Consider the following 10,737-nt stretch of genomic DNA (forward strand, 5'->3'; position numbering starts at 1 on the left):
TTTTCTCAAGAAGGCACACGGAGTCTCTGGAAGGCAGCAGAGTCAGGCTTGATGCATACACAGACTCAAATCAAGTGAAATGAGCGTCCAAGGATGGGCAAACCATACTTTTATTATAATTCTTATCTCTCAACACATTCGTCTCTGTCATCTGACTCCCATATCATTCCATTCCCTGCTCTCCTGCCTCCAACTGGTTCAACCAATACTTCCCAGTTCACTGGGCGTTGCATTTTTCCCATACATCACATCGGCTTTGACAGGGCCTAACCCCGCCTGATACTGGTCCAGTTGTCGCTGCCAATATTTACAACCTCGAGTTCATATCTCTTATCTGGAATAGTGAAATTCACTCCCCCCATCCTTCAGTCTATAATACAGTGGGTACGGAAAGTATTCAGACCCCCTTCAATTTTTCACTCTTTGTCATATTGCAGCCATTTGCTAAAATCATTTAAATTCATTTTTTTCCTCATTAATGTACACACAGCACCCCATATTGACAGACAAAAAGCAGTGCCTGGTTGTCTCCACACATACCTCTTAGAATTAAGGCCAAAAAGTTCTATCTTGGTCTCATCAGACCAGAGAATCTTATTTCTCACCATCTCAGAGTCCTTCAGGTGTCTTTTAGCAAACTCCATGCGGGCTGTCATGTGTCTTGCACTGAGGAGATGTGCGGTATGTGTGGAGACAACCAGGCACTGCTCATCACTTGTCCAATACAGTCCCCACAGTGAAGCATGGCGGTGGCAGCATCATGCTGTGGGGGTGTTTTTCAGCTGCAGGGACAGGACGACTGGTTGCAATCGAGGGAAAGATGAATGCGGCCAAGTACAGGGATATCCTGGACAAAAACCTTCGCCAGAGTGCTAAGGACCTCAGACTGGGCTGAAGGTTTACCTTCCAACAAGACAATGACCCTAAGCACACAGCTAAAATAACGAAGGAGTGGCTTCACAACAACTCTGTGACTGTTCTTGAATGGCCCAGCCAGAGCCCTGACTTAAACCCAATTGAGCATCTCTGGAGAGACCTAAAAATGGCTGTCCACCAACGTTTACCATCCAACCTGACAGAACTGGAGAGGATCTGCAAGGAGGAATGGCAGAGGATCCCCAAATCCAGGTGTGAAACACTTGTTGCATCTTTCCCAAGAAGACTCATGGCTGTATTAGCTCAAAAGGGTGCTTCTACTAAATACTGAGCAAAGGGTCTGAATACTTAGGACCATGTGATATTTCAGTTTTTCTTTTTTAATAAATCTGCAACAATTTCAAAAATTCTTTTTTTTGTCTGTCAATATGGGGTGCTGTGTGAACATTAATGAGGGAAAAAATTAATTTAAATGATTTTAGCAAATGGCTGCAATATGACAAAGAGTGAAAAATTGAAGGGGGTCTGAATACTTTCCGTACCCACTGTATATTGGTGGTTTCTAGCTTATTCAGATACATAAAAAATAACAGGCCTAAGCCTTTCCAGTTGAATTGTTACAGTGCTCGTGCTTGATAAAATTTAATACTTATTTCTTTTATGTGCTCATGATTCGTTTTGAATATATATTAATCAACAGTAAGATAAATATATCCCTCTATAGGATCTGAAAGCTTATTTTCCAAACATTTTTTTCCATGTATTCATCATACAAAGTGTGTGTATATTGAAACGTGGCGTGACGTAGGCCGATATGGTTCCGACAACAGGGCAACGTAAATGATTACCATGAAGTGAACGGGAGGGATAAGTTAAAGAGCAGCAGGATGGTGCAAGTAGCAGTGTGACCTGACGAGGTGAATGTGTTAATTGGTAAATAGTTGTTTATGCTTTCATGTATTTATTTATTTATTTTTTAATTATGAGCTGGTATCTTGCCCAGGGCCATCTTAACAGCATTATAGGCCCCCGGGCAAAGCGGTGCACTGGGGGCCCTACCTACACAACCACTCAGCAAGTCACAACATACATAGATTAGCATGGGACGTACCCGGGCAACTGCCCAGTGTGCCCATGCGTTAAGACAGCCCTGATCTTGTCCATTGCCAGAATTCATTTTCTGAAGTTCCACCTTTTACCTTAAACTAAAGATTGTTAAGGAGTGTGAAATACTTTGGTACCGGTATTCCTCATTTTCTGATTTCTTTCTCAATTTGGCAATCTGCCTTTGCTACACACTACCCCATAATTGTGTTGCTATGGTGGCTCGTTTAGTGTTATTTGCTTCAGTAATCCTTAGAAACAGGCCATCAGGCAGTATGTGCTCCTCATGGCAAATTGGTCATACAGGAAAGGCCAAACAACAAACAGACCGTTTATGACCCTCGTAATACTGGTGGTCAGAAGACCCACATATCCCACTTAGGCTCAGATATAAAAACTTGCACAGAGCTGTTGTGTAGGCTCACCAACAAAACAAAAGGTGAAAGATAAGAATGGGTTACAGTGTCCAACCGCTGACAGGCAAGACTTAGGCATTCTCTGTCTTGACGATGGAAACTGGCTTTTGGACATGCAAAATAACGTCTCTGAGGCTTGTATGGGAGGTTGAAAAGTACCAGCTTAGATATAGTTGGGCTTGCTTCTATTCACAGCATTGATTGTGGAACCAAACTTCTAGATCAAGGTGGTCTCATGTCTGTTTTGAATTACACCACAGGAGAGGCCCAACAAGTGCATTTGGACACTCGCAAGTCCCCGGCTGCATATACCCTTGGAATTTGTACTGGTAGATAAAATGGTTGGGTCAAAGTGTCATTGAGTTGTAGACTGGAAAACTTTGTTGTTTGCATGTGTGCACAAAAAACTGTTCTTCCTTTTCAGAGATATTGGATTTGGCGTGTGAAGGAACACAATCTACTGACTCTGTGGTCCTACAGGGAGACATAAGCTCTGACTCAGAGAATGAAGGAAATGCCTGAACGGGCATGATTTAAAGGAATTTGATCTAAACTCAAGTGAGGATTTCTGTGATAGTCTTGGACTGCCCGTAACAATCACCATCTTCACAAACATAGATGCTCATAGGTAAACCTGATAGCAGAGTACCTTGAACAACAAGGTCGGTGATCGGCAATATATTTGTGTCCTCTGTACTGTGATTGTATATTCTGGACTTTTGGATGAAGAGAGGTGCTAAGCTATCATTTGGTTGTTAGCTTCCTCAAGCGGACCTGGAAAACTCCAACCTGCTATACCGGGAGTGACTAATTGGTGACTGGTAACTGTACATCTGGAAGACCATTTTCCACAACTTTGGACTAAGGTCAGAGTCTGAAAGGACCCTATTCAGAATCACAGTAGTGGAGGTAGGAGTTGGGTGAAGTTTTGGTGAACCACTTGATAACTCTGGAAGCATTTGTGTTATGTCGCAGTACAGATTCATTCTTATTTGTGGAGCAGTGGACCAACTCTTTACCCCTGCATAGGTATTTGAGTGGTCTTTGGAATTTACCAATGCTGTCTCCATGTGATTTCTAGATTTGGAAGAAGCTTATGACCGTGTAGCCCATTGTATCTTGTAGGAGGTGCTTGAGTATCGGGTTCTGGGACCGCATTTGTGTGCCATTCAGTTTCCTGTATCTGTGGAGTAAAAGTGCACACTGGAGCTCCCAACGTGTGTATCTTGACCTCTGTCCTGTTCATGATGTTCGAGGACAAGATATTGAGGCATAGGATTGAGAGTATCCGAGTTTCAGAACCTAAGGATTACATTCCTGCTGTTTGCACATAATACCGTCCTCATGGTCTCATCAGATTGTGATTTCTGACACACTTTGGAATGTGATTGGGATGCAAATCAGCACTCTCAAATCTATGGTCTCCTGGAAAAGAGCAGCTTTTTGCCTTCAGGTAACAAGTTGAGGAGTTCAACTATCTTAGGGGTCCCTTTTATTTGTGATGGTAGAGGTGATCAAGATGGTTAAAAAGTGGATCAGTGCCACAGCAGCAGCAGTTTTGTGGAGGTTGTTGGTTTTCTCTCAAATCTTGTAACACCTTTAGTAAGAATGAGGTCAAGGTTGAGGGACACAATCATGACACTCTGGAAGAATTATTACAACCACTTTGATGAGAACAGGACAGTAAGCTTTCCAATCACATTCTCCTAGATTCTTCAAAATAACATCAAATCGAGATTTGATGGTCCGTAAAGTTCTTCAGTCTTCCACACTATTTGGTCATTTATTTCATGTGTCTCCGTTTTTTTTTTTCTGTGAAGCACAGTGTTCGCGTTTGATTTTGCCTGCAGGTATTGGAGGATAAAGTGACTTGGTCAGCCCAGCTCATAACCCTCAGCACGGTAATAGGAGTGAAAATGATGGATGATCTAATGAAAATGGCCCACATCACTGAGAGCCATATTCACTGCTCTTTTTACAGCTTCCAGTTAATCCAAAATGCTACTGCAAGAATTATTACAAGAACAAGAAAGTGCGAATACATAACCCCAGTTCTTAAATCCTTACACTGGCTCCTGGTTAAGTTTAGGGCAGATTTCAAAATCCTCCTTTTAACATATAAACCCTTAAATGGCCAAGGTCCAGCTTACTTATCTGAACTTATCTTGACTTACAAACCAGAGAGTACAGTAAGATCTCAAGATGCCAGTCTGCTTATGATCCCAAGGATTAATAAAATAACAGAGGGAGGTCAAGCTTTTAGTTAAAGGGCCTCTAAACTGTGGAATTAATTGTCTGCCTGCTACTATAAGAGATGCCCCTTCAGTCTCAGCTTTCAAATCCCGGCTGAAGACTCACGACTTCAGTTTAGCACACCCTGACTAGAGCTGCTGATTAACTGTGCATACTGCATCTCTTTTGTTAGTCATTAACACTAAAACATAAGTAACATCCATCCATCCATCCATTTTCCAACCCGCTGAATCCAAACACAGGGTCACAGGGGTCTGCTGGAGCCAATCCCAGCCAACACAGGGCACAAGGCAGGAACCAATCCTGGGCAGGGTGCCAACCCACCGCAGGACACACACAAACACACCCACACACCAAGCATACAGTAGGGCCAATTTAGAATCGCCAATCCACCTAACCTGCATATTTTTGGACTGTGGGAGGAAACCGGAGTGCCCAGAGGAAACCCACGCAGACACAGGGAGAACATGCAAACTCCACGCAGGGAGGGCCCGGGAAGCGAACCCGGGTCCCCAGGTCTCCCAACTGCGAGGCAGCAGCGCTACCCACTGCGCCACCGTGCCGCCCCATAAGTAACATGATAGTTATAAATTATTACTAACTCACCTATTCTGTTTCTCTTCTTGGCACTCACATGTGGCACTTGGTGCTACTGCCCACCTGCCACGTTGTTTTGCTTGCCTAAGGTAAAGTCATCTCTGATGGAGGATCGCAAGAATTGTCGGATTGGCTCGCCCAGAGCTAACTCAGCTTGGAATGGCCAATAGGGCAGCGGTTCTCAAACTGTGGGGCGCGCCCCCCTAGGGCGTAACAAAAAAGGGGGTGCGAATGTTGCCATATGTGGCGTTATTTCGCTATTCGTAGGGAAATTTTAAACTTGTAGTGGTGTATCGGCAGCAAAAAATATAGGAATAAATTTTATTACGGTTTCAAAAAAACGTTAGGGGTGCACGATTAAAACTTATGAAAACTCGGGTTACAAATACTTAAAGGTTGAGTAACGTTGCAATAGGGGGAGGAAGCTTGATGGCCAAGGTCTCCAAATCGTATTATGTGATATTGTCTACTGTTGAATTCTGCTCTGTACTTGTAATATTTCTATTGCACTATTATATTGTATTGAGGATTACTTGTGTTCTGTTCTGTGTATTGTATTGTATTTACCCCTTTTTTTTGACACCCACTGCACGCCCAACCTACCCGGAGAGGGGTCTCTCTTTGAAGTGCCTTTCCTGAGGTTTCTTCCATTTTTTTCCCCACAAGGGTTTTTTTTGGGAGTTTTTCTTTGTCTTCTTAGAGAGTCAACTCTGGGGGGCTATCAAAAGGCAGGGCCTGTTAATGCCCATTGTGGCAAGCCTTGTGTGATTTTGGGCTGTACAAAAATAAATTGCATTGCGCATTGCATCCATTAGATCAGTATAGTCGAGGACATTTTTCTCTCCTTTGCCCTCAGTGCGCAAGAAATATTCCGAAGGCCGGGTTCAATGGGGAACTTGAACTTTCCAGTTGTAGGACCTCACCATCACAGTTCACTGATTTCATTTATCATTTATCCAGTACCAGAACATGTGCTTGTATATCAGTAAGGGGACGTCCCCAATTTGTGAAGGCTCTTTAGCGGTAGCCCCAGTTAAACACTCACCACTCTCCCAGGGGTGCCCACAGCCCGTTAGTGTGAATGTTGAATCCTGGCACTTCTCTCTGGCAGTCATGACCTGTCTTTAGCAATGTTTTCTGTTAAATTAAGCTGCGGCTGTCATTTGCTAAGGTACGAGAGAAGACTTCTGTGTCATTTTGTGTATAAAGCTTGATCGAAGGTGGTCTATAATGCAGGTTGAAAGCTGTGGGAGGCTTGAAATTGAAGTCTGTTGGAGTGCCTCAGGTGGGCCTCCCTAGTTCTTTATTCCATTGAGCTCTTGTGGATACACTCGGAGGCACACTGCTTTCTGAGGGGTAGTCTCCTGACAGGCGAGAAATATTCCAAGATGTTGATGCCGTTCGGCTCAAAAATGAAAGCAATCTGTTTAAAAATGAGAAGGAACAGGGAAAAAAAAAAACGGTTTGTGCAAGCAGCTGCCAGCAAACTGTCTTTGCCAGCTGCCTGCGCGGGCGGGCCAGGCTGTGTTGCCCGCTTTCTAATACGCATTGCAAGCAAGTTGTCTGCTACTGGCTCAGTGCAGACGGATTGGCATGCAATACATGGACCACAGGGTTGGCGGGATCGGGATTAAGGATCAAGAATGACATCCTCCTTTCTTGCTATGCCCCTTTTGTGAATTTCCCATCGGGATTAATAAAGTATCTATCTATCTATCTATCTATCTATCTATCTATCTATCTATCTATCTATCTATCTATCTATCTATCTATCTATCTATCTATCTATCTATCTATCTATCTATCTATCTATCTATCTATCTATCTATCTATCTATCTATCTATCTATCTATCTATCTATCTATCTATCTTTAACAAGGGCGGCATTGTCAGTGTTCAGTTTCCTTTCTAATCGATAGATTTGGCCACGGACATTATAGTAACCCCTCCGCCATGCAATCACATGTCATTCCTGCACTCGGAAGGATTGAATTCTAAGGTGGGTGGGTTTGGATGTGACCTGAACATTGGGAGCATCTAGAAAAGGGGTGTCCAACTCTGACCCTGGAGGGCCGCAGTGGCTGCAGGTTTTCACTTCTACCACTTCCTTAATCAGTAACCAGGTTCTGCTATTATCTGACTTCTTTTTCCTTTATTTTGATCGCCCTTCTTATTTAAATGTCCTCGGAATCGCTTCTTTTTATCCTTAAAATGGCAGCCAAATAAAAACGAGATGTGAAGTGAGTGAGTTTCCTGGATCTCAAGGTGCATGTCATCTTAGTGTGCTTAGACCCGGAGGTCTAGTGGTGCATAGCATCTCCATGAAGGTCATTTGGGTGAGTTCCCAGAGTCTAGGAGTGCATACTGTCTTAGACGGCTTAGACCCCAAGGTCTAGGGGTGAATAGCATCTCCATGAAGGACACTTGGGTGAGTTTCCTGGATCTTGAGGTGTACATCATCTTAGGATGCTTAGACCCTGGGGTCTAGGGGTGCAGAGAATCTCCATGAAGGTCTCTTGGGTGAGTTTCTTGGATCTTGAGGTGCATGTCATCTTAGGGTGCTTAGACCCCGGGGTCTAGGAGTGCATAGCATCTCCATGAAGGTCGTTTGGGTGAGTTCCCAAAGTCTAGAAGTGCATACTGCCTTAGACGCCTTAGACCCCAAAGTCTAGGGATGAATAGTATCTCCATGAAGGACACTTGGGTGAGTTTTCTGGATCATGAGGTGCATAGCATCTTAGGGTGCTTAGATCCCGGGGTCTAGAGGTGCATAGCATCTCCATGAAGGTTGTTTGGGTGAGTTCCCAGAGTCTAGGAGTGCATACTATCTTAGACGCCTTAGACCCCTAGGTGTAGGGGTGCATAGCATCTCCATGAAGGTCGTTTGGGTGAGTTCCCAGAGTCTAGGAGTGCATACTGTCTTAGACGGCTTAGACCCCAAGGTCTAGGGGTGCATAGCATCTCCGTGAAGGTCATTTGGGTGAGTTCCCAGAGTCTAGGAGTGCATACTGTCTTAAACGCCTTAGACCCCAAAGTCTAGGGATGAATAGTATCTCCATGAAGGACACTTGGGTGAGTTTCCTGGATCATGAGGTGCATAGCATCTTAGGGTGCTTAGATCTCGGGGTCTAGGGGTGCATAGCATCTCCATGTAGGTCGTTTGGGTGAGTTCCCAGAGTCTAGGAGTGCATACTGTCTTAGACGCCTTAGACCCCAAAGTCTAGGGGTGAATAGTATCTCCATGAAGGACACTTGGGTGGGTTTCCTGGATCATGAGGTGCATGTCATCTTTGCGTGCTTAGACCTGTGATGATGTGGGTCCACTCCATGCTCCCTCTTTACATTTGGGAGCCTCTTGAACTCGACACCATTGATAGTTATGACCGAATGAGCTAACAAATGGAGACAAATCACACATGTAGCAAGGGGAGGGTGTAAAAAGTGCTCTATGCTTTTATTAAAAAAAAAAAATTCAAAACAAAACCATACATAGTGTCCACAGTGCAGTGCTTCAAAAATGTCCATAAATAATCTGTAAAAATGAGTGAACAGTAAGAGATAAACCACACTAAATAAATCCTTTAAAGGCAGAGGTTAAAAGATGCAGTCACTGGTGGCTTCAGATCCCAACCCACCTCCTTCTTCTTCTCCCCAGCTCACCCATAACTTGCTCATTGGGTGGAGACTCAGAAAAGTGGCTTCTTTGCTGCCCTTCTTGGCACCCACCAGGCCATCCTCCTAAAGTCTTCGCCTCACTCCCACCTGCCTGCTGCCATTCCTGAGAAAGATCTGCACTGGCGGTCCCCTGATCCCGAGCCATGAATAAAGAATTGAACCAAAACATCCTAAAAGAGTAACTTCTCCCAACCATCCGAGAACAGTTTGGTGACCAACAATGCTTTACCAGCAGGATGGAGCACCGGGCCATAAGGCAAAAGTGATAACTAAGTGGCTCGGGGAACAAAACATCAAAATTTGGGGTCCATGGCCAGGAAACTCCCCAGACCTTAATCCCATAGAGAACTTGTGGTCAATCCTCAAGAGGTGGGTGGACAAACAAAACCTCAGCAACTCTGACAAACTCCAAGCATTCATTTTGCAAGAATGGCCTGCCATCAGTCAGAATTTGGCCCAGAATTTGGTTGACAGCATGAAAGGGCGAATGGCAGAGGTCTTGAAAAAGAAAGAAGGGCCAACAGTGCAGATCTTGACTCTTTGCATAAACTTCATGTAATTGTCAATAAAAGCGTTTGAAACTTTTGAAATGCTTGTAATTCTACTTCAGTATACCATAGAAACATCTGACAAAAAGATCTAAAAACACTGAAGCTGCAAACTTTGTGAAAACCAATCCTTGTGTCATTCTCAACATTTTTGGCCACGACTTAAGAAGAAGAGAAGCTGGTACGTCAGGGCTGATGTGTTTACACATACAGGGCACCACGGCAGTAAATATTGGTGCAGATGGCCCTTCTTTAGAAATGGAGGAGTTCTGAAATCCTGGAGTGGGATTGTGGATTTTACTGTGGAATATGACAGAGGTCACCCCATGCGCTGACTTGCATGTGGCCTTGAGTCGGATTGCAGCAGTTTTGAGTGATTCAGGATTGTGGTATAACACGGAGGCGGCTATTAAGCACGGAGGAGACGTTGCAATATGAATGCCCACGTCTCGAGAGTATAATTGAGGCCCATCTGTATCCCATTGTCTCTCCATCTTTGCGTTTTCATCGCTCAACACTGGCGTACCTGACTTGCACGTTAATTAGAAGCGGCATGGAGATGCAAACCACCCCCCACATCAGCAGCGGTGATTAAACTGGAGTCAGCACTTCATATGACTGGCACTGCATTAACCGTTGTAACTCTGATGGGGCGGCTGGTCCATGTGAAGCTGTGGCTGGGCGAGAAGGGGTCTGAGTCTTATGGAAGGCTGGGTTACAAGGCCACGGTTTGGCTTTGTAGACAGAGCCATTTATGGATTTATTTTTTTTCCTTTTGAAATCTTTTTATTTAAACTCAACTGTTTGTTTCCATGGTGGTGTAGCAGGAAGAAGTGTCTGGGCGGCTCATGCAGACATTCATTCAGTGGTCCAGGAGCTGCCAGGCTGGGTACATGCATGATGGGCAGGGATGTAGAGATCTTGGCATGACGCTGTCTCTATAGTGGATCAGAAGAGCCATTGAGGCAATAGAGGGTCCGGAGAAAGGTTACCTGTATAAGGTGTGTGGACGCGGTGTGTAGGAGTGAATTGTTAGCTGTAGTTACAGAAGTTCCGGCTGAGTAGTTACAGTACGTCACAAGTATGGCAGAGAAAGCTCCACCGATTGAAGGGGTGGTTGTAGCTTCTTTCGGAATTGGCTCAAGGAATCTTCCGAGCGTTTAAAATGTTGCTGAAGTCGCTAGTCAGGGAGAAGTGAACAGAGTGGAGTTCATTTCACTCTTGTCTCTGCTCGTTCCCAGCATCCTTCTAATTTTCCCAAAGGCGTT

Source organism: Erpetoichthys calabaricus, chromosome 12 (assembly GCF_900747795.2).
Source record: "Erpetoichthys calabaricus chromosome 12, fErpCal1.3, whole genome shotgun sequence".
Taxonomy (NCBI): Eukaryota; Metazoa; Chordata; class Cladistia; order Polypteriformes; family Polypteridae; genus Erpetoichthys; species Erpetoichthys calabaricus.